At 44.6% G+C, this 25,096-nt stretch overlaps 1 protein-coding gene across 2 annotated transcripts in view; it reads right to left on the reverse strand.

Annotated features, from left to right (window-relative positions):
• GABBR2 (gamma-aminobutyric acid type B receptor subunit 2) overlaps positions 1 to 25,096 on the reverse strand; it is a 900,562-nt gene that overhangs the window by 430,186 nt on the left and 445,280 nt on the right. The gene's annotated exons all lie outside the window — the stretch shown is intronic.

Genomic DNA, 25,096 nt, shown 5'->3' on the forward strand with positions numbered 1-25,096 from the left:
TTCCGCTGTGTCAGAATTGCTGAATAAGAAGGAAACTGCAGTCATTGTGAAGTTAAATCCTGTGTTTGAAACTGAAAACAGAGGAAAGGGGACATGTGGTGTAGCAATCAGAGAAGAACAAAGGCTTTTGTGTGTATTTAATGAGCACAATAATAGCTAGACTAGCTTAAGAAGGAAAAAAAGCCAAACATGGATCTGTTGCAACCTCCACCCAGTTGGCAATTGTCAGGCAATGTCAGGCAAAAAATTCTGACAGAGATTTGAATTGTATTTAGCAGCCACATGGGCAGAAGAGAAAAATTATAAAGTGAACATGTCGATCTTTTTGTATGTTGTTGGAGAGGAAGCATTGGCTATCTATAACAATTTTAAATTTGAAGATGAAAGCATGAAGTTAAGTAAAATACTGACTAAATTTGGGGAACACTGCATGCCAAAAAGGTTAAGACCTTTGAGAAATAATTTTTTTACATGCATGGAAAAAACTGATGGCACCAGAAAGCAATATGAATTAAGGAGACTCAGTAAATCCTGTGACTTTGCTGAGTTGAAAGAGGCTCTGGTCAGAGATAGAATAATTTGTTGCATTAAAGACAATGTGTTAAGAGACAGACTGTTCTGTGAAGGAGATCTAGCTTTTGAAATAGCTCTCCAGATATGCAGGGCAGCAGAAACTGTGAAAGCACAAGTCACACAGCTGAAGTCACCAGAAGGGGTTGCTCACATAATAAATTCAAAAGAATATAGCCAAAAAATGTCTAGTCAAAAAGTGGAATCACTCACTATGAAAACCACTGCCAGGGGGAGACTGAGTTCAGACAGTCATGTGGAAGGCATGGATCACTACATGGCCCCAAACAGTGTTTCGCCTTTGGGAAATTCTGTCATAAATGTGGGGAAAATAATCAGTTTGCAAAATGCTTCAGATCCCACATGCAGAAAAGTCAAGTGCATTCAGCTGAAGACAACCTGGTTGAGGAGTTTTATACTGACATGCTGGGATCAAGCAAGACTGATAAGAGGGACTGGATAATGCCTGAGGAAGTGAATGAAACAATTATTCCACTCAAACTGGACACAGGAGATCAGGTTAATATTTTGTCTGAACAAGATTATGACGGCCTGAAAATAAAACCAAAACTGGGACCAACAAAAGTAAAAGTAACTAGTTATTCTGGAACAAATGTAAACAGTGAAGGTGCATTGTTAGCATCAACTATAAAAACACCACGACAGACTCCTGTTTGTCGGCGTGCCAAAGAAGGTGAGATAAATTTAGGCCTGTCCACCTGTGAGAAAAACTCAATTAGGTAATACAGGTGATCTCACAACAAGATCATACTGAACCTGGCAATGAGGTATTCATTTGGGAATATCATGATTTGTTTCAAGGGTTGGGTTGCTTGCAGAATGAATGTACAATCCAGATAAAAAAAAACATTTGCATCCATGATAAACTCAAGACTGAGCTTGCAAGAACGGAAGCAATAAAAGTAATACAAAAAAATTAGAAGCCAACAGACTAGCTGAGCTCCTTAGTCATTGTGGAGAAAAACAACAGACAGCTACAAACATGCTTAGATCAGAGAAACCTCAACAAAGCTATAGAAAGAGAACATTTCAAACTGCCAACCAGAGAAGAGATGATGGCTCAATCTGCAAATGCTCAAAATTTCAGTAAATTGGATACATCCTCCGAATTTTGGCAGCTAAAATTATATGAAGAAAGCTCAAAACTATGCTTATTTAATACTCCATTTGAAAGATACAGATATTTACACCTACACTTCGGCATAGCTCCAGCACCAGAAGTGTACCACAAACCATACATATGATCTATTAACATAGTAATGGTGCTGACACCTCATCTGGGGCTAAACTAAAAAGGAGCATGATTGGAGATGTCAGGAAGACCTGGATATGACTAGAGTTGCAAACCTGAAACTAAATAGAAAAGGCATATTTACAATACAAGCTTACATCGACCTACGTTAGGTCAACTTACAGCCACCGCTGTAATTACTGTGGTGGTTCGTGTCCACAATGCCCTCCATCTGTCAGTGGTGTGCATCCTGACCAGGAGTGCTTCTATTGACTTCAGATGGGCAGCAAGGGTGGCTGAGAGCCTGGGCTCTCAGCTCCTCATAGCTCCCCACCAGGAGCCCAGCTACCCCTGGGCTCCTAGCTCTGCATTTCGGTTGGCTCCCCAGTGGGAGCCAGGCAGCCGCCCAGGCTCTCACCTCCTTGCTTCCTGCTGGGAGATTGGCTCCCCACTCCCTGCTCCGACTCTGAGCGGGAAGCCTGGGCAGCAGCCCAGGTGGGAGCGGAGAACCAGGAGCCGAGGCAGCCTGGCTCTGAGCAGGGCACCCAGGCAGTGGGCAGCAGCCCGGCTGGGAGCAGGGAGGACCCAATGCTATGAAACTGACAAAAATGACAGCCAATGTATATTGTGATTATGCAGCTATAGCCACATAATTGCATTGTTTACATAGCAGTATAATTATACTTCAGAATCTAATATTTCCTTTTATTTATTTTATTACAAACATTTATAGCCTACGTGGCTGTGAAGAAAAGCTCCAGAATATGAGCTGAGTGTGAAGCAACGTAATGGCCTTGCCAATAGGTGTGTCTGCACTTGTACATTTTTTACCATTTTAAGGAAGCGTGGAGCTGCACCAGTAATAGCAACGGTGTAAGCTCTAGCATAGCAAATTACTATCCTACCCCATCACTCCCAGTGGCGCAGCTGTGCTACCTAGTGCATTGTGGGAGGCAAAGCAAAGGTTCCACTCACCTACTTGGAGAGGGAAGGTAAGTAGCAGACCCACAGCACATTTTTTCTGCCTCATACCTGAACCCAAGATTTAGGAAGGCCACACAGGGACTGTGCAGGGATGTAATAAGTTTTTCACTCAGTCTAACCCTAGATATTTTTCTTCTTGATTGTATTATGTGAGAGAGACTACTATAATAGTGAGAACTAGTTAAAAAAAGTCAAAGCTATTAAAAGCCATATTGAATCCACTGTGGTTTAGACAGATAGTGAATGAATTTGTAGTGCTACAAAATCGTAAAGAAAGTAACCACCACCAATTATTGGTCACTGGCATTAGCAGAACATCAATTTAATGAATCCAGAGTAACCAAAAGTCTATCTAGAAAACAAATAACTTGAGTAGTAGAAAGAAGAGTTTTAAAATACCCATGAGGATAGGGCATTGCAAGGACAGGTAACTGTAAAAGGGTTAGTGAGACTGAGTTAAATTATCTATCCTTCACTTGACATTCAATGTCCTGGGCCCAAAATCTCTAGACGATTGCCTAAAGCTCCAGGATGAAAACAGTGGTTGATAACTCTGCTCTTTAGGCACAAGGAACTTCCTACCACATCGGTAAGCTTGTCTGTGCAGAAGACAGAGCTTTCTCAGGGGCTGGTCTGACACTGTGAAACACACTTGCACAAGAAGCAAAGACCATCATAAACCTCACCACCTTCAGATTCAAGTGCAAGGAGCACTTCTTTAACTGGCATTCTCTAATAAATACCTAGCAGCATGTACATGAAAAAAAATCAAAATACACTATCAAACCAAAACACTCCTGTTCACACACAATTCTTCCCCTGGGGGGAGGGTGAGAAAGAAAGAGAACAAATCACATGTGGTAGATGTTAGTCATGTCACAAAATATACTAACAGAAGGCATTCAGAGACTACGTAGATGAGGGGCAGTATAATAATTTATAAAAAACAGAATAATATTACAAATGAGTGATATTTTCCTCTGGAAAACTGTTTTCTCAAGCAAGGGGAGCTGCTTGTGTTCTTGGGCAGCACTATGAACTGAAGAATAGCAGCTTTCTGAAAGGAGATTCTCTTCAAGGACATTAACTGATATTTATTTCAGACAATTGTCCTGGTAGTTTAATTGTATTAAAGCCATTGTCATCTATCTTCCTATGAAATTCCATACAGAAATATGTTGAGAGAATATTAAGTTCATAGTGGTAAGCATTCACAAATTAAAAAAACAACACACCACCTGAACTCTGCCCCCTTGTGTGTTTGCACTGTGATACACTATTTAATTCAACTTTTACATACTGCTTTACAAATAAAACAATAGCAAAAGAAATTCTATAACTTTATATATAGTTGTAGGGTTTACTCATTCATTTTACATTGCATTTCACTGTTGTTATAGTCCAATATATCTTTAGTGATATTGACTCAGTTCCTGAGGTCCTGCAGGACCAAAGGCGAGGGAAGAGATGGCTTAAACCCACCTTTTCACTTTCCCTATCCTGGGGCAGATTCAGGGCTGCATGGCCATACATGAGCTGTAACACAACCCTATAGTCCGTTCACCAGCCCAGGATAGCCGAAATGAATGATGCTATAGCTGCCCCTGCTCTGCCCCGAGTGTTCTCACTAAGGCCTGGTCTACACTAGCCTGTTATTTTGGAATTAGCCGAGTTATTTCGGAAAAAGAATTATTCCATCCACATGACCAAACGTTTTTTTATTTATTTAAAGGGCTCTGTAATTCGATTTCTGTACTCCACCTCAGCAAGTGGAGTAGCGCTTAAATCGAGATCGCAATCCCGGGTTGAAGGTATTGTGGATGCAATTCGATGTTATTGGCCTCCAGGAGCTATCCCATGATGCTCCCTTGTGACCACTCTGCTCAAAACTCTCAACTCCAATGCACTAGTCAGGTGGGCAGGAAAAGCCCCGGGAACTTTTGAATTTCATTTCCTGTTTGGTCACCAGCAGCACAGGTGACCATCAGCACAGGCCACCATCACAGGCGACCATGCAGAGTCCACCATCACAGGAGATCACGCAGTCCCGGATTCGCAGATGAGCTCCAGCATGCATGGGTGGCAAATTTGTAGAAATTTTGGTGGTGCCCAGAACCCGCCGCCCAACTCTGCCCCCCCAAAGTCCACCCCCACCTGCCTAAGGCTCTGGGAGGGGGCTTGGGGGGGGAGGTCTGGGGTGCAGATCCTGGGCTGGGGATTAGGGTGCAGGAGGGGTGCAGGGTGTGCAGGCTTTGGGATGGAGTTTGGGTCCTGGGTGCAGGCTCCGGGCTGGGGCAGGGGGTGGGTGTGCAGGAGGGGGTGAGGGGTGCAGGCTTTGGGATGGAATTTGGGTGCAGGCTCTGGGCTGGAGGTGGGGGCCTAGGAAGAGGTGAGGGGTGCACCCTCAGGGAGGGAGTTTGGGGATAGGAGGGAGTGCAGGGGTGAGGGCTGTGGGGCTGAGGATGAGGGATTCATGATGCAGGAGGGGGCTCAGGGCTGGGGCAGAGGTTTGGGGTGTGGGGTGAGGGCTGTGGGGCTCATGATGTGGGGGGGCGCAGGGCTGGGGCTGAGGATTAGGGTGCGGGGGGATGAGGGCTCTGGCTGGGGCTGAGGATTAGGGTGTGGGGGGATGAGGGCTCTGGCTGGGGATGAGGATTAGGGTGCGGGGGGATGAGGGCTCTGGCTGGGGATGAGGATTAGGGTGCGGGGAGATGAGGGCTCTGGCTGGGGATGAGGGTTTGGGGCGTTGGAGAGGCTCAGGGCTAGGGCGGAAGCACAGGGTAAGGGCAGCCTGCCTTGCCTTTAGTGGAGGGCAGGCACTAGGACCCTGGGGCAGCAGACAGCAGTTCTGCCGAGAGCCGCTCTACTGCGGCAGCTCAAGCAGGCAGGGGAGAGGCGCCGCTGCTTTCTGTCAGGCAGGGATGCGGCACAGTGGGCGGGGACGACACGCAGGGGGAGGAGTGGCAGGTTGGGGCTGGGACCTGCTCCAGGCAGGGACGTGGCGGGGGGGGGGGAGGCCCGCGGGGGCCAGGGCCCGATCCAGGCAGGGCTGGGGAAGAGACCCAGCTCCAAATATTGCTGGAGCAGGGCACCCGGCCCTGAATATTCCTGGAGCCCGAGCACTGCAAATGTATATAACCTGCCGCCTATGGCAGCATGGTCCAAACGGGAGGTACTGGATCTCATTGCATGCTGGGGAGATCAGTCTGTTATGGCAGAACAACGTTCCAAAAAAAGGAACGCAAATACCCACGCTAAAGTCTCCAGGGCCATGACAGAAAGAGGCTACTCCAGGGACACAGAGCAGTATCGTACAAAAATCAAGGAGCTCAGGCAAACGTACCAAAAAGCCAGGGAGGCAAACGGGCGCTCTGGGTCACAGCCCCATACATTCCGCTTTTACCGTGAGTGCCATGCAATTATGGGGGATGGTGCCACCACTACCCCACCACTGTCCCTGGACACCTGCAATGGGGGAGTTGCACGGAGCGAGGAGGAAGAGACATTGGAGGATGAAGAGGAGGAGGAGGACAGTGCACAGGCGGCAAGGGGGTAATCCATTTCCCCCCCTAGCCAGGAACTAATTTTAATGCTGGATCCAATAGCCTCCCCTCACTCCCAAGGCGGGCTCCTGTTCCATGACCCTGGAGAAGGTACTTCTGGTGAGTGAGAGCCTGATCAGAGCCACGCGGTGGGGGACAGGGGGAGGGGGGAGCCCAGCCATGCTGGGTTGTTCGTGTTTAGAGTAAATGGCTCATCCCTGCTCTGAGCCTGATCGGAGCCACGCAGGGAGGTGCGGGTTGGTGGTGGTGGTGGTTGTGTGCAGTGATAATCCCAGAGAGCCGCAGGCCCTCCTTTTATATGGCAAACCCACCAGGCACTGCTTGCTGTGGGAAAGGGGGCCCAGCAGTTTGAAAGCACTGAAATGAATGTAGAAGAAGCAGAACCCCGCGTGCCCCTAGGCTGCCTGCAAGATGAATTCTGTTGCCCAGCCATGTGTGATGGCTTACTCATACCAAAGTGCCCCCTTTGTTCTCTGAAATTTATCTTTTAAAATACTACCCTCCCCTTTTCTCCTCCCACAGGGGCAAATGTTTCAACGCAGCCCCTATCTACTCTGTCCCAGAGGCTGGTCCAGATTAGAAGGCAGAAAAAAACGAAATTGGGAGGACATGTTTGCCGAGCTCATGCAGTCCTCCCGCACTGATAGGGCCCAGCTGAATGCATGGAGGCAAACAATTGCAGAGTCCCGTAAAGCATTACAGGAACATGAAGAGAGGAGGGAGGTGCACGATGAGAGCAGGCAGGACGCTATGGTCAAGCTCATGGGGGAGCAAACTGACATGCTCCTCTGTATGGTGGATCTAATGCGGGAAAGGCAGCAAGACCACAGACTTCCACTGCAGCCCCTGTATAATCAAACTCCCTCCTCCCCAAGTTCCATAGCCTCCTCGCCCAGACGCCCAAGAACATGAGGGGGGAGGGCTACGGGGACCCACACACTCAACCCCCGAGGATCGCCCAAGCAGCAGAAAGCTGGCATATGCGAACTTTTGATTTGGTTTCTGGATTTGTCCTTCCCTCCTCCTCCACCCCTCTAACCCAACCCCTCCCCCCCAGTCTACCTTCTAATTTCTCTCAATGGATTATGCATCAAATAATAAAGAACAGTTTTTAAACAATTTTGACTTTATTTCCTTTCATATATATAGGGTGCGGGTAACTTCAAGAGAAACAAACACAACTGTCACACTGTACCCTGGCCAGTTGTGAAACTGGCTTTCAAACTTCTCTGATGTGCAGCACGCCCTGCTGCACTCTTCTAATCACCCTGTTGTCTGGCTGTGCAAAACTGGCAGCCAGGCAAGTTGCCTCAACCTCCCACCCCACCATAAAAGTCTCCCACTTACTGTCACAGATATTGTGGAGCACACAGCAAGCAGCAATTACAATTGAAATATTGGTTGTGCTGAGATCTAACCGAGTCAGTAAACTGCGCCAGCACCCTTTCAAACGTTCAAAAGCACACTCCACCACCATTCTGCACTTGCTCAGCCTGTAGTTGAACTGCTCCTTACTACTGTCCAGGGTGCCTGTGTATGGCTTCATGAGCCATGGCATTAAGGGGCAGGCTGGCTCCCCAAGGATAACTGTAGGCATTTCAACATCCCCAACAGTAATTTTCTGGTCTGGGAAGTAAGTCCCTTCCTGCAGCTATTCAAACAGACCAGAGTTCTTGAAGATGCGAGTGTCATGCACCTTTCCCGGCCATCCCACGTTGATGTTGGTGAATCGTCTTTTGTGATCCACAGTGCATTCCATCTATCTCCCCGCCGCAATTAGAGAACGCCAGGGCATTAAAGCCATCCACAGTGGTCTGCACATTTCCCAAAGTCACTACCCTTGATAGCAGCTGCTCAATTATTGCATTGGCTACTTGCAGCACAGCAGCCCCTACAGTAGATTTGCCTACTACAAACTGATTCCCGACTGACCGGTAGCTGTCGGGCATTGCAAGCTTCCACAGTGCTATGGCAACTCGCTTCTCAACTGTGAGGGCTGCTCTCATTTTGGTGTCTTTGCGCTTCAGGGCAGGGGACAGCAAGTCACAAAGTTCCATGAAAGTGGCCCTATGCATATGAAAGTTTCACAGCCACTGGGAATCATCCCAGACCTGCAACTCTATGCGGTCCCACCAGTCTGTGCTTGTTTCCCGGGCCCAGAATTGGCATTCCACGGCCCAATGCCACCATGATCTCCCAATCGCCACATGCCGTGCATCTAGGAATGTTTGTGTCCATGTCCTCATCAGCATAGTAATCGCACTGTCGTTGCTTCCTCACCCGGTTTTGCAGGTACTAAACATACTGCTGGATAATGCATGAGGTATTTACAATGGTCAAAACTGCAGCAGAGATCTAAGCAGGCTCCATGTTTGCTGCGCAATGGCGCCTGCACGGGTAATCCTTGAAAAAGGGCGTGAAATGAGCTGTTCGGTTCAAGATGGCTGATAAAAGGCGGTAAATGGTTGTCTTCTGTAGCTTCCACGGGAGCCCAGGACAGCTTCCGCCGCTTTCTCCAGATTGTCTGTGTGGCTCTGTTCACGATGGCTGAGAAACAGCAGGGAATTGTTGCCTTCTGTAGCTTCCACAGGAGCCCAGGACAGACAACATGGAAAAAGCGGCGGAAGCTGTTCATGATGGCCAAAGAAACGGCGGGAAATGGTTAGATGAAAGAGTAGATAGAAAGAGGAGAGGACATTCGAAGTGGATTCAACATACCAGGAGACAGGCGGTGAACCATGCTGCACCGTCTGCTGGCAGCCTGGCATCTGCCGTAGCTTTCACGGAGGGAGGAGCGAGTGACGGCACACACCCAGGAAAACCCGCAAGAATGTTTTTGCCCCATCATGCACTGGGAGCTTAACCCACAATTCCAATGGGCGGTAGAGACTGTGGGAACTATGGGATAGCTACCACAGTGCAATGCTCCGCCATTCGATGCTAGCCTCGGTACTGTGAACGCACTCTGCCAAATTCACGCGCTTTAGTGGGGACACATAACATCGAATGTATGAACTTGATTCTGGACATTCGAATAAAATAACTTTGAATTAATTTCATACTGTAGATGTACCCTGAAGAAAAGGGAATTGTCAGTTATCCTGTTAGCAGCAGCAGGGGCCAAGGATCTGTCCTACAATCTTTATATTCCAGTTATCTTTTCTCTAAGGTCTGATTTGTAATAACTTAGCCTGTAGCTATGTACAACCAAAAATGTTCTGTTAGCAGCAGGGCCTTACTTAAATGCAATTTAGGCGCTGAAAAAGCACTAAAAAGCAAACTGAACTGTGAACTTGAATGGTGTCTATATGCCAACACATAGCCACTGCTTCTCTACATCCTCTACTTAACTTGTAACATTCTGTACCAATACAGTTTACTGCTTTTAATTTAAGTGACTTTCATGGATTCTGTCTGCCATACCCATCTTAGTACAGCACGGCAAACTGTACATGTGTCTCTAAGGTTGTAGAAAAACTGTATATTATACAAACATCTGTATTATGGAAATGCCATTTGTTGTTCCATAATTAACACTAAGCTGCATTTTGCACGTAAAGCAGGGATTCATTCACATGGTCACATATGAAAATAGGGCATCTTTCCCTCAAAATTATGAGACCTACTATTTGAGTATGGACTGGAGTTTCTCAGAATTTACCAGTAAATTTGTTTATTAATTTAAATTAAAATTAACTTTAAAAATGGGATCTTTAAGATTTGTAACTGTTGGTATCAGACCATTTCTTTGTCTTCTATTATCTCAGTAACAGAATAACACAGATGTTTCAAACTTCCCAAATAATTAAAACTCAAGAAAATCTGGCTTATTCACTACATTTGAAGATTTTTTAAAAATATTTAATAATATCTTATTATGAAGAACATCAAAAATGTCTCTTTCAGCAGGGGCTGACAAACTACATAGAATTCCATGTTCAACTGCCCTCTTTCAAAAGGGCTGCATCACCCATTGTTCCTAATGGGACTGAAGTCATACCTTGCCCGCAGTTGGGTGGGCATTAGGGTGACCAGATGTCTCAATAAAATTGGGACTGTCCCAATATTTAGTTGTTTGTCCCGCTCCCGAACAATGTACAGTCGGGACGCCATTTGTCTCAATATTTTGGCTCGGGGCTGGAGGAGTACACTGGTGAGCACTCACCTGAGGTCCCGGCGGTGCTTATTTGGGGTGGGTCCCAGGAAACGTCGGGCAGCAGGACCCTGCGGCCCCTAATCACAGGGATGGCCAGGGTGGGTCTCTGCATGCTGCACCTACCACAAGCGCTGGCTCCAATGTGGCCAACGGGAGCTGTGGGCGCGGACAGGGCGCAGACCCCCTCCCTGGCTGCCCCTGACCCTGGGGCACTGTGTGCTACTCACACCCCCAAGTAAGTCGTGCCCCCACAGCTTCCAGCCAATGGCAGCTGGAGCCAGTGCTTGTGGCAGGTGCAGCACGTGGAGTGGAGACCCCGCTGGCCGCTGCTGACCCTAGGAGCTAGAGGAACCGGCCAGGTGTTTCCCAGTAGGTGGGAACCATCCCCCAGATAAGCGGCAGGCTGCAGCTGGGGCCCTGTGCCCACGGTTTGCGGTGGGGCTGCGGGTGGGAGCCAGGGTCGTGTGCTTGTGGCTGGGGCTGGGGCCATGTGCCCCCAACCCGCAGCTTGCAGCAGAGCTGGAGAGGGAGCCCTGCACCCCTGACCCATGGCGGGGCTGCAGCCAGAGCTGGAGCTCTGTGCCCCTGACCTGCGGTGGGGCTGCGGCTGGAGCCAGGGCCCTGCGCCCCCAACCTGGGGCTTCCTCAGGCTGTGTATCCCCCTTCCCCCATGGCTCCAGTGGGGTGGGGACTGTGAGCCTGTGGCTGCCCCCCCCCCCATGTATCCCGATATTTTATTCTTGTCATCTGGCATCTGGCTACCCAGCTCTGAAGGCAGCACAGAAGTGAGGGTGCAAGACTACGCCCCCCCTAAAATAACCTTGTGACTCCCTGTAACTCCCTTTTAGGTCAGGACCCCCAATTTGAGAAAAGCTGGTCTCTGCCATGAAATCTATATATTATAGGGTAAAAGCACATAAAACAACACATTTCACAGTCTGTAACACATTTTTCATGGCTGTGAAATTGGTAGGGCCCTAATAATAATTATATGGTTATTTCATAGCATCACTATAGGGCATGGTCATGGTTGTGTGGGTGTCCTAATTGTACCTTTCCAAACCTTAAGATGTTTAGACTTTTTTTTAGTTTAATCTTTACTTTTATTTTCCAGGGTCAATAATGTTTGGTTGGGGGGGTAATTGTAACATGCCTAAATTAACATTAACACCTAGTTTTTGCCTGGGAATATCACATGAGAAATTAAGAACAGCATCCCTCCCTAATCATTTATGTTACAAGGTCACCAGAGACTCCCTGCCCCCCTCCAATAACTTTGCCCTCTCCTCAGTTTATCTGGCTCTTTAGTAAACTTTTGAACTGTACAGCTAAGTTAATGATGCATGGATGTATAGTGAAGCTGTCCACAGCAGTGCACTTTGCAAATTTACCAAAAAACCACCCCCTCAAAATCACCAAAACCTGCACAACGAGCACCATATGCTCAAATGCAAATTTTTATATGCTCAAAATTAAAAATAAAATTAAATTAAATGGACAAAATCAAAATCAAATTCACCAGAACACTCAAAAGTACATAAAACTAAGAGCTAGTTTTATACAATTAGCCATTTTCACTACTGCCTGTCCAAAACAAGGTCATAAGATTTCTTTTTTTAACAACTTATTTTAACGATTGTTGTAGCATGTAAAAAACTGAACCACTTTTGTAAAAAAACTTTCCAAAAAATTAAACAACATTTAGTCAGAGACCACACCTCAAAAATTCCAAGCCAAAAGGGAAAATCTGGGAAAGATATGAGTGACTGAAATCAGGGACTGATAATAGAATTGCTCATACAACCTTACCTGTAGTGGTTGCTGTCACTCATAAAATAATACTTACTAGCCAGCATCATCAGTTTAAGTTCTGCACATCACCTCAGTCCTAACTACTTCCATCTGCTGCTTTCCAAGTTCTTATGTATTCTGCAGCTCTACAGAGGCATCATTCTGTATTTTTCAAGATGCTGTGGAATTCAGTATTTGTCCCACAGTATCTGTGGTTTTGCTGCATCAGGCAGCAGAAATTTTGGTTTTGGATAGCATCGTGGGAGCTGGAGCCTGGGAAATAAACAGGGTTGCCAGGAGAGCCTAGTCAAAACCTATCTTCAGAAATAATCAGTGTTGAAGTAATCAGTGAATTTTATGTCAACGAGTATTTTCAGTTACAAACCACAGCAATGTGAGTTTGTGAGCAGGCTAGAGAGAGGTGTAAGTAAAGGCTATTTCATAGCAATGGTTTTAATTAATGTTGGTGCAGAATTTAGGAGCTACTATGGTGGAATTAGCTACCATTGTGCTGCAGAATAGTCGGCGCCTTGCTCTCTGCCTGACATAAAAAAAGAAATGCCAGATCTCTCATTTTCTCTCAACTATAATTTTGTCAACTTGCATTATAGTAAATAACTCAAAAACATAAAGACATACCCACCAGAAATAAACTCTCACATCTTTGCAGCACGAATAGGATTATAATCGCAGATAATTACAATATTTAGGATTGCACAGTGTCCTCCCTGCTACTGTCCATAAGAGTTCCAGACATGAATTAAGGACAGAAAATGGCCCGAGTGAGAACATTTACAGTATCACCTAAACCCGATAAAATAAACAAGCAGTAAGAAACATTAGAAACATTTTTTTAAATGAACAAGTCAGAACTGTGATATGAAAAGATATTTATCCCCTACAGAGTCGGCATTAATTCCACCATTTGGATAGTTTGGCTTCTTCATGGAACAAAGACAGACACTCTCCAAGCTGCCACAATTAATCCTCAACCTGGCAGGTTAAATCACTATGTATTTCAAGTCTACCTTCGTTCCTCTTCTAAACATGTTATAGAATCATAGAATATCAGGGTTGGAAGGGACCGCAGGACATCATCTAATCCAACCCCGTGCTCAAAGCAGGATGTTAATGGACTACAATACACAGACTCAAAATTAGACTAAAATTAGTCACATTTCACATTTAGTATGTTATAACTGTGCATTCCACATTTCAGTGGCTGAATAGACATGAGATAGCTATCATATTGGGTGTTTCAGAAATGACCTTTCCACTGATACAATGTGTCATAACAAATGGTAGAGGGAGTTCAAATTCTCTTCCTTCAATACATATTAGGAACATAATTGACCCATGTAATGCTATTGACTGTACTAGGGTTGCATGGATTTATATAAGAACACACATTGCCCTAATCTCTCTGTTTCAAGGTATAATTCCTTAATTGGAGGTTTATCTTGATTATTTAAAATACCTTGCATATAGAGAGATCCAAATCAGTTTGCTCAAAGAACAACCTTTAAGAATTATATTTCATACCTCCCACCCAATGGATGTGCACCTTAGCTCCAAGTTGATGGAAGCCTGACAGAAAACAACCAAATCTTAAATTCACTGATTATATTTTGGGTTCTTAATTTTGATTCTTTAAGTAGCTTAGTAGCATCTCTTTTTTTGATGCTCTCCTCCAATTCTTCAAGCCAAATTCATGGTCTAGAATAATTTCTTGTGAGCCAGCATATGAATTGTCACTGAAACCGACATTTCTGCTACTCCTTCTGCCACCACCATTACACATGATACCTGCTACAATTCATTGAGTTTGGCTTACCTCTCTGTCCCTGTGCTGTTCTTTTGATGGTATTTGGATGGAAAGGACACAAGTGAAAGAGGCAGCGGTGACATAGGATTGGCTCATTGACTCCTTGAGCTTTGTCTATGATGGTGCATCTCTGTAATTTCCCAGTGTAAGGCTGTACCTTAAATGCACGATTGAACCCTAAATCGTTAATATTAAATAGATCTCAATTTAGAGGGTTTTTTTACAAGAAAGGGGTAGCTGAAAGTGTCTAGAGTGTGGCAAACTACTTCCTGAAGTGGATCAGCTCCTGGGAATAGGAGTATTGTAAAACTGCCACTTTTCCCTTCCAACCTGATCACCTTGGAGCTGCAAACTCCCATTGGGCCTGAAACAGAAGTTGTGTCCTTTCCTTCTCACACTACATCACCCGTAATAAAGATTTTGCAGGATTATATTACTCTCTAAGTTACATCTGTGTCTCTCAATTAGGTCTCAGTAATAATTTAAGTGCATAATTCGAAGGCACTGGAGCTTCAAGGGTCATCTGGGCTGGATGGGAAAGTGGGCATTATACCCTTTGGCTGCTTTTTCAGCTAGATCAACACAAACTGGATAAGGCACAATTGTAATAGTAAGTCTGATTAACAAATAGAAGAGCTTGTCAAGTGATATGAGTAGATTCTTCATCATTTAAATCAAGACTGAATATCTTTCTAAAAAGTATACACTAGTTAATTCAGAAGCTGTAGGTCTTGATTCAGGGATTACTATGTAAAGTTATACGGCCTGTGTAATACAAGAGGTCAGACTAGATGATCATAATGGTCCCTTTTGGCCTGAAAAAAAAATCTATGAATTTACTAGAAACATGGTTATTTGCAGCATTCATAGAATCATAAATATTAGGGTTGGATGAGACCTCAGGAGGTCATGTAGTCCAATCCCCTGCTCAAAGCAGGACCAACACCAACTAAATCATCCCAGCCAGGGCTTTGTCAAGCCAGGCCTTAAAAACCACTAAGGATGGAGATTCCACCACCTCCCTAGGTAACCCATTCCAGTGCTTCACCACCCTCCTAGTGAAATAGTGTTTCCTAATATCCAACCTAGACCTCCTCCACTGCAACTTGAGACCATTGCTTCTTGTTCTGTCATCTGCCACCGCTGAGAACAGCCTAGTTCCATCCTCTTTGGAACCCCGCTTCAGGTAGTTGAAAGCTGCTATCAAATCCCCCCTAACTTGTCTCTTCTGAAGACTAAATAACCCCAGTTCCCTCAGCCTCTCCTCGTAAGTCATGTGCCCCATCCCCCTAATCATGTTTGTTGCCCTCTGCTGGACTGTCTCCAATTTGTCCACATCCCTTCTGTAGTGGGGGGACCAAAACTGGGCACAGTAATTCAGGAGTGGCCTCTCCAGTGCCGAATAGAAGGGAATAATCACTTCCCTCGATCTGCTGGCAATGCTTCTACTAATACAGCCCAATATGCCGTTGGCCTTCTTGGCCACAAGGGCACACTGCTGACGCATATCCAGCTTCTCATCCACTGTAATCCCCAGGTCCTTTTCTGCAGAACTGCTGTTTAGCCAGTCGGTCCCCAGCCTGTAGCAGTGCATGGGATTCTTCTGTCCTAAGTGCAGGACTTTGCACTTGTCCTTGTTGAACCTCATCAGATTTCTTTTAGCCCAATCCTCCCATTTGTCTAGGTCACTCTGGACCCTATCCCTATCCTCCAGCACATCTACCTCTCCCCACAGCTTAGTGTCATCTGCAAACTTGCTGAGGGTACAATTCATCCCATCATCCAGATCATTAATAAAGATGTTGAACAAAACCGGTCCCAGGACCGATCCCTGGGGATCTCCACTTGATACCGGCTGCCAACTAGACACTGACCCGTTGTTGTATCCATGTCGGTCTCAGGATATGAGAGACACAGGGTGGGTGAGGTAATATCTTTTAATGGACCGACTTATGTTGGAGGAAGAGACAAGCTTTCAAGCTGCACAGAGCTCTTCTCCAGGTCTCCACAGACCTAGAGAAGAGCTCTGTGTGAGCTTAAAAGCTTGTCTCTCTCACCAACAGAAGTTGGTCCATTAAAAAATATATTACTTCACCCATGCTGTCTCTCTTAGAAAAATGTTAATCATTCAGTCATGGATTATTTTATTTTCAGGGAATGGTAGCAGTATTACTGCAGTCTTTTAATCTTTATAAATTAACTGAAAATCATTTAGAAAATTTTAAACACACTGCTCTGCTGTTTTTCTTCCTTTTACTTGGTGTTTGAACTGTTAATACTACCTGTTTTGAGAGGGTGAGAAGGGCAGATCTTGTTAGTTAATTAGAGGGGATGCTTTCAATCTCTCATTATGCTTCTTGCTATATTTTGCTTGACATTAATATTTCTACATTTTCAGGGTTTTTTTCTTTTAATGAGTATATGAATGGTGCACTATGCATTTCAGTTTGTTTAATTCTGAAAATACTTGTACCTATGAAATTCTACATCCCATTATTTTATGAAGTGTAAATTGGATTGTCAGCCTCATTTATCAAATCATAGAATCATAGAAGATTAGGGTTAAATGTGACCTCAGGTCATCTAGTCCAACCCTCTGCTCAAAGCAGGACCAATTCCCAACTAAATCATCCCAGCGAAGGCTTTGGCAAGCTGGGCCTTAAAAACCTCTAAGGATGGAGATTCCACCACCTCCCTAGGTAACTCATTCTAGTACTTCATCACCCTTCTAGTGAAATAGTGTTTCCTAATATCCAACCTAGACCTTCCCCACTGCAACTTGAGACCATTGCTCCTTGTTCTGTCATCTGTCACCACTGAGAACAGCCAAGCTCCATCCTCTTTGGGACCCCCCTTCAGGAAGTTGAAGGCTGCTATCAAATCCCCCCTCACTCTTCTCTTCTGCAGACGAAATAACCCCAGTTCCCTCAGCCTCTTCTCATAAGTCATGTGCTCCAGCCCCCTGATCATTTTCGTTGTCCTCCACTGGACTCTCTCCAATTTGTCCACATCCAGCTTCTCATCCACCGTAATCTCCAGGTCCTTTTCTGCAGAACTGCTGCTTAGCCAGTCGATCCCCAGCCTGTAGCAGTGCCTGGGAATTCTTCCTTCCTAAGCGCAGGACTCTGCACTTGTCCTTGTTGAACCTCATCAGATTTCATTTGGCCAATCATCCAATTTGTCTAGGTCACTCTGGACCCTAACACTACCCTCCAACATGTCTACCTCTCCCCTGGGCTTAGTGTCATCTGCGAACTTACTGAGGGTACAATCTATCCCATCATCCAGATCATTAATAAAGATGCTGAACAAAACCGGCCCCAGAACCGACCCCTGGGGTACTCCGCTTGATACCGGCTGCCAACTAGACATCGAGCCATTGATCACTACCCATTGAGCCCGACAATTTTACTAGCTTTCTATCCACCTAATAGTCCATTCATCCAATCAATACCTTTTTAACTTGCTGGCAAGAATACTGTGGGAGACCATATCAAAAGTTTTGCTAAAGTCAAGATATATCATGTCCACTACTTTCCCCATATCCACAGAGCCAGTTATCTCATCATAAAAGGCAAACAGGTTGGTCAGGCATGACTTGTTCTTGGTGAATCCATGTTGACCGTTCCTGATCACCTTCTTCTCCTCCAAGTGCTTCAAAATGGTTTCCTTGACAACCTGCTTCATGATTTTTCCAGGGACTGAGGTGAGGCTGACCGATCTGTAGTTCCCTGGGTTCTCCTTCTTCCCTTTTTTTTAAAAATGGGTACTATAATTGCCTTTTTCCAATCATCCAGGACCTCCTGCAATGCCATGAGTTTTCAAAGATAATGGCCAATGGCTCTGCAATCACATCAGCCAATTCCCTCAGCACCCTTGGATGCATTAGATCTGGACCCATGGACTTGTGCATGTCCAGCTTTTTTAAATAGTCCTTAACCTGTTCTTTCACCACTGAGGGCTGCTCACCTCCTCCCCATACTGTGTTGCCCAGGACAGCAGTGTGGGAGCTGAGCTTTTCTGTGAAGACCAAAGCAAAAAAAAGCATTAAGTATTTCAGCTTTTTCCACATCATCTGTCACTAGTTTGCCTCCCCCATTCATTAAGGGTCCCACATGTTCCCTGACCTTTTCTTTGTTGCTAACATGCCTGTAGAAACCCTTCTTGTTACCCTTCACATCTCTTGCTAGCTGCAATTCCAGTTGTGTTTTGGCATTCCTGATTACACCCCTGCATGTTCGAGCAATATTTTTATACTCCTTCCTAGTTATCTGACCAAGTTTCCACTTCTTGTAAGCTTCCTTTTTGTATTTAAGCTCACTGAAGATTTCACTGTTAAGCCAAGTTGGTCGCCTACCATATTTGCTATTCTTTCTGCACATTGGGATGGTTTATTCCTGTGCCCTCAATAAGGCTTCTTTAAAATACAGCCAGCTTTCCTGGACTCCTTTCCCCCTTATATTAGCCTCCCGGGGGATCCTGCCCATCAGTTCCCTAATGGAGTCAAAGTCTGCTTTTCTGAAGTCAGGGTCCGTATTTTGCTACTCTCCTTTCTTCCTTTTGTCAGGATCCTGAACTCAACCATCTCATGGTCACTGCTGCCTAGGTTGCCACCCACTTCTACTTCCCTTACCAATTCTTCCCTGTTTGTAAGCAGCAGGTCAAGAGGAGCATGGCCCCTAGCTGGTTCCTCCAGCACTTGTACCAGGAAGTTGTCCCCAACACTCTCCAAAAACTTCCTGGATTGTCTGTGCACTGCTGTATTGCTCTCCCAGCAGATGTCAGGATGATTGATGTCCCCCATTAGAACCAGGGCCTGTGTTCTGGAAACTTCAGTTAATTGTCCAAAGAAAGCCTCATCTGCCTCATCCTCCTGGTCCGGTGGTCTATAGCACACACCCACCATGACATCACCCTTGTTGCTCTCGCCTCTAAACTTAACCCAAAGACTCTCAACAGGCTTTTCTCCAGTTTCATACTGGAGCTGTGAGAAATCATACCGCTCTCTTATACACAGTGCAACTCCTTCACCTTTCCTCCCCTGCCTGTCCTTCCTGAACAGTTTATATCCATCCATGACAGTGCTCCAGTCATGTGAGTTACTCCACCAAGTCTCTGTTATTCCAATCACATCATTTGCTCAGTTTTCTTTTATACCACCACTGATCCATTGTGTATATGCGCAGTGCCCATCTTTTCATAAAGGAAAACAGTTATTTGGTTGTATTAATCTTGTGTCTTCTCGTATACACGTGACATTTCAGTTTTTCCATTGAAGTTGGTGTAGAAATACACGTCTTTTTCTAGGTCTCTCAAATACTAGTGTAATTGTACAGATTCCTTTAGTGAATCCATCATGTTTCTCAGTAGTGAGCCTCTTGACAAGAAAGCAGAAGCCTGAAATTCAAATGCTTCAGTTTCCAAAGGACAGTTTCCTTAGAGACCATTTGGCCTTGCTTCAGAAATGGTCTCTGCATCAACAGTGTCATACTCCTAGAATCACTTTATTAAATAGCTGGGGATGAATGCCCACACAACATACATTTACATTTTGCATTCCCATATGGATTTCAGTCTCTATGTTGTTTTCAAATATGATTTTTCTAATAATCTTGCCATATGATATTTTCCATCATCTACATATACAGCTGAATTCACCTCTGAGGAAGACCAAAACAAATAAAATGGCATTGGTAATAGCAAGCAGAAACTGGTGATGTGAAGACTTTTCAGCCTGTGCTGAGCAATAAGAATGTTATCTATACTGCATATACATATGGTTTGGAAGTGCATAGAACTGTCTAATGCCCTGAATTGTGTTATACTTACAATTCATACACTGAAGTGAATGTGTAAAATTCGCATTGTGAAGTTACAAATTTGTATAACAATGACTTCAGGTTAGATTTGTTCAATTTACAAACTCTTCTCGAATGGCAATCCCTGCAAACTCAGTCCAAGTTCTGAAAGTCAGGCTGGGTTCTTTTAACTTGAGTATCAACATAAGTAATACAGATTCTGCAGGGCCAAATTAAGCACTCACTTACATCCGTGAAATGCCCATGTCTTCAGTTATGCACTTAAATTATCACTGAGGACTGAATGACACAGGTGTAACTGAGGGCATCACATGCCCTGGAAAATCTTTTTTTTACTGGTGATGTTGGGTGAGAAGGAAAGGGCCCAGCTTATGTTTCAGACCAAAGGGTAGTTTGCAGAGATGGCAATGAGAAAAAATATTTTTTTTACTTGTATGTTTAGCATATTTATTATGGAAATCATAGAATATCAGGGTTGGAAGGGACCTCAGAAAAATCATCTAGTCCAACCCCCTGCTCAAAGCAGGACTAATCCCCAGACAGAGTTTTGCCTCAGATCCCTAAATGGCCCCCTCAAGGTTTGAACTCACAACGTGGGGTTTAGGAGGCCAATGCTCAAACCACTGAGCTATTACAACTATTGGGTCCCTTCCTGACACCTGTACAGTCACTTTCAGAGCACACTTGCACTTATGGCCTCCAGAGGCAAAGAAGAATGATGGCTATTTCATTCAGCATCTCAGTCTAACAATACAACTGTAGTGAGGCACCCTGGGTCCCAGCTGCGCCTGAGAGGGCCGAGCCTCAGACGCCACCAAAGTGGGCGGAGCCACTGCCGCCAGTTCCCGCCCCCCAGAAGTCAAGGGGCAGGACAGGAAGTATAAAAGCCCAACCCCGGCACTCAGTTGGGGGCCGGTCGCTGAAGAGAACAGATGCAGCTGGTCAAGCTCCCGCCCACCCTGCGCTTCCCCATGCCCGGTATCCCGAGGAACTGCATGAGCTTCCTTGTGCCTGGTATCCCGAGGAACTGCCTGAGCTTCCCCGTGCCCAGTATCCTGAGGAACTCATGGTCTGGGACCCACTGGAGGATGCCGGTGAGACACAGGTACCCAGAGAGGGGGAGATTGGAAGTGGCCCAGGGGTAGCCAACACTACTCTGGCTCCAGGGGACCCCGAACCAATGTCAGTGTGTTGCGGCCAGGATCCCCACTGACCCAGCAGCAGACTGCCTGCCACTGTTAGGGCCCCGGGCTGGGACGCAGTGGAGTGGGAGGTCCTGCGTCCCCCCTGCCACCCTTCCATGGGTGGCAGACTCCCACTCTCGCTGGCCTACGGAGGTTTTTCTTATAGACTCTTTGTTTGCTCAACCCCTGCTGAAGGGTCTGGACCCTGACCTACTTGCTGTCTGTAGTGAGGCGCCCTGGGTCCCAGCTGCGCCTGAGAGGGCCGAGCTCCGACACCGGACATCCACAAACCAGGACAAAGCTATTTCAAATTACTCAAGCACAAGATGAAGTCTTCTACAGCAGGGTACTGAATGACACTGACACAAAATATACAAGCATTGCACCTTTGGAATTGTCATTGGCAGATCATTGATTTTGAGGGCAGGACTTTGTTACCAAACAGTTTCTCAAAACTACCCATTCCAGTTTTACCTGGACACTCCATTTTTCGCTCCTGTGTCCAAGTGCCATAGGGTTGCCATGTGCCCAGTTCAAGTGGAAAGTTCGGTTGAAAGTCCTGGCAACCCTAAGTGGCACCCAAACAAAATGTCCAGTTACTGTTGGGTGGGGAGAGGTGCTGGGTTATTAACCCACGCCAGGCTCTGCTCAGCCAGGGTTACCTCCTACATGCAGGCAGGCTCCTTGAGACTTGAGAGGAGTGTGAGATGGGGTCAGAGCCTTGGGGCAAGAGGTGGGGCAGGGGCAGCAATTAAAAAGGTGGCAACCCTACCCTCTGGTTATCACTATACCACAAGTAGTAGTACAGTTTCAGTGGCATCTAGACAATGTTTTAAACACATTACCTTTAATAGCAGATCTAGAGGGAATCAAAAGAGACAGCCCCATTTCCTGCTTCAACACCAATACATGAAGTCATAGAAATTGCATTTGGAATGACAGGAAAGCAAGAAAGATCACACTTCTGCCTCCACATCCTCAAATACCTCCCAGTTTATTAGGAAAGATGCCAGATCCCCAAAAACTCTGCTATAGCCCTGAAGTAGGGTCCTGCTCCAGCACTGCTCCTTCACTTGCCAACTGCATCTATAGGCTGCAATGTGCAGCACAAACATGTCCCTGGTTGAGCATTGCTTCATAAATATAATGTACCGCTTCTAGAGGGCATAACTGTACTTTAAAGAAAAACATGTATGCAACCTCTCATTCAGTAGAAGGCTGTTCATTTAATGCACATAAAATATGACTCAGCCCATTGAGAAAGCCTTCTATAAAGCAGCTATAATTGTTTCTTAATTATCAGGTTTCTAGTGTTATATTTTGGAACAATTATATGCTATTTTCAGCATGTGCGAGAGTACAGTTAGCACTTTTATTGCAATTCCCTTGGAAATAAATAATCTTGCTCAAATAGAATTCATCCAGTACAATTTCCACAGATATGCAAAAGAAATGCTGTTGGTGGCATGTTCTTAACCATCATGCAGTTTCCATTGCCTTGTATTTTTGTTCTCAATTACATTATCATTAGGGCCCCCAAAATTGCTCCTAATAATAAGGATCAAATATATATATATTTCCATACAGATCCCCACCTGCTATTGATTCAATTGCATGATGTTATTTCAGGTAATAGGAAACCTTATTCAGTTCAGAACTGATCTTTTTTTTTTTCTGCAAAGGGTTGAAAAAGCTACCTCACCACAAAATTTATCCATCTGTTTATTGCATATCTACTGCCACATTAGTGAAGACAGGCTTAAATTCTCTCTGCATTACCTGTTTCTGAGTCACTGATTACTCAGAAGCCAATGATCCTAAATCAGGGGTAGGCAACCTATGGCATGGGTGCCGAAGGCGGCATACGATCTGATTTTCAGTGGCACTCACACTGCCCAGGTCCTGGCCACTGGTCCAGAGGGCTCTGCATTTTAATTTAATTTTAAATGAAACTTCTTAAACATTTTAAAAACCTTATTTACTTTACATACAACAATAATTTAGTTATATATTATAGACTTATAGAAAGAGACCTTCTAAAAACGTTAAAATGTATTACCGGCACACGAAACCTTAAATTAGAGTGAATAAATGAAGACTCGGCACCCCACATCTGAAAGGTTGCCGACCCCTGTCCTAAATGTTTATGGATTCTAACATATACAGCTCAAAATGGGGTAATAATTGGTGTCTGCCACAGACCACCAAACATCACTAGGGAACAGGATGAATGCTTCCTTACACTTCTATCTACAATGCATAGGAAAAAAGCTGGTGATCTTGGTTGACACATCCTGGAGGTCTCATGCTGCCACTTCTAAAACATTCTTGAAATTTCTAAACATCATAGATGACAATTTTTTAACTCAAAAATAGTTGCAGCCATCACAGGGGAATTCTATATTAGACCTTGTCCCAACAGATAAAGAGGAACTGATCACAGAACTAAAAATAGATGGTAGCTTAGGTATAAGTGATCATGACTTGAACATATTTATAATGTGCAAACAGAATAAATCCAGACCAGTAATATATAGACTTGATACTGTAATAGGGCCAATTTCACAAAGCTGAAAACAATTATGAGCCAAATCAGCTGGAAGGAAGAATTTAATGAGAAAAGTGTGAATGATAATTTGGAATCATGTAAGGACACCTTAGTAGAAGCCCCAAAAGCCCCAGTCCCACAATTGAGGAAGAAGGCTGTAGTGGTTAAAAAACTGTCTTGGTTCAGAGGGAAGTGAAGGCAACTGTAAAATATATATATATATATATATATATATAACTAATGGAAGAAAGGGATAGTTGATAGTAATGAATTATAGAAAATTGATCTGGGAAGCCAAGGGACACCAGGAGAATTCTATGGCCAGTAGAGTTAAGGACAATAAAGCATTTTTTTTTAAAATATATATTCGGGGAAAAAAAGAATCCGGACACTGGTATTAGTCCATTAACAGATGGAAATGGTAGAATTATCAATAATATATAAAAGGCAAAAGTGTTCAATAAATATTTCTGTTCTGTATTTAGGGGGGAAAAAAACAGATGATATAGTCTCATCGTATGGTTACAACATTATTTCCATGCTAGTAGTATCTCTGGAAAATGTTAAGCTGACCCCACTAAAGGTGGAAATTTTTAAGTCAACAGATCCAGTTAGCTTGCATCCAAGCATTTTAAAAGGCCTGGCTAAGGAGATCACTGGACTGTTCATGTGGATTTTCAACAAGTCTTAGAGCACTGGAGAAGCTCCAGAAGAAAACTAATATTGTGCCATTTTTTTTTAAAGAGTAGACAGGATAACTGAGGTAATTACAGGCCTATCAACCTGACATCTACCTCAAGCAAGATAATGGAATGGCTGATACGGGACTTGATTAATCAAGAACTAAAGGAGGGTAATGTAATGCAAATAAACATGAGTTTGTGGAAAATAGATCCTGTCAAACTAATTTGATATCTTTTTTTAAAAATGAGATTACAAGTTTGGTTGACGTAATGTATTTGTACTTCTGTAAGGCGTCTGATGCGATATTATAAGACATTTTGCTTAAAAACCTCAGATGATATCAAATTAACATGGCACACATTAAACAGATTAAAAACGGATTAACTGGTTAACTGATAGGTCTCAAAATGTAACTGTAAACAAGGAATCATCATTGAGTAGGTCTGCTTCCAGTGGGGCCCTGCAGGGAGTGGGTCTTCGCCCTACGCTATTTAACGTTTTTATTACTGACCAGGAAGAAAACAAAATTATCACTTATAAAATTTTCAGATGACACAAAAATTGGGGAGTGGTAAATAATGAAGAAGACTGGTCATGGATTCAGAGAGAGCTGGGTTGCTTGGTAAACTGGGCTCAAGCAAACAATACAAGCTTTAGTAAGGCTAAATGTAAATGTATACATCTAGAAAGAAAGAAGGTAGGCCATACTTAGAGGACGGG

This window comes from Mauremys reevesii, linkage group 2 (assembly GCF_016161935.1).
Source record: "Mauremys reevesii isolate NIE-2019 linkage group 2, ASM1616193v1, whole genome shotgun sequence".
Lineage (NCBI taxonomy): Eukaryota > Metazoa > Chordata > Testudines > Geoemydidae > Mauremys > Mauremys reevesii.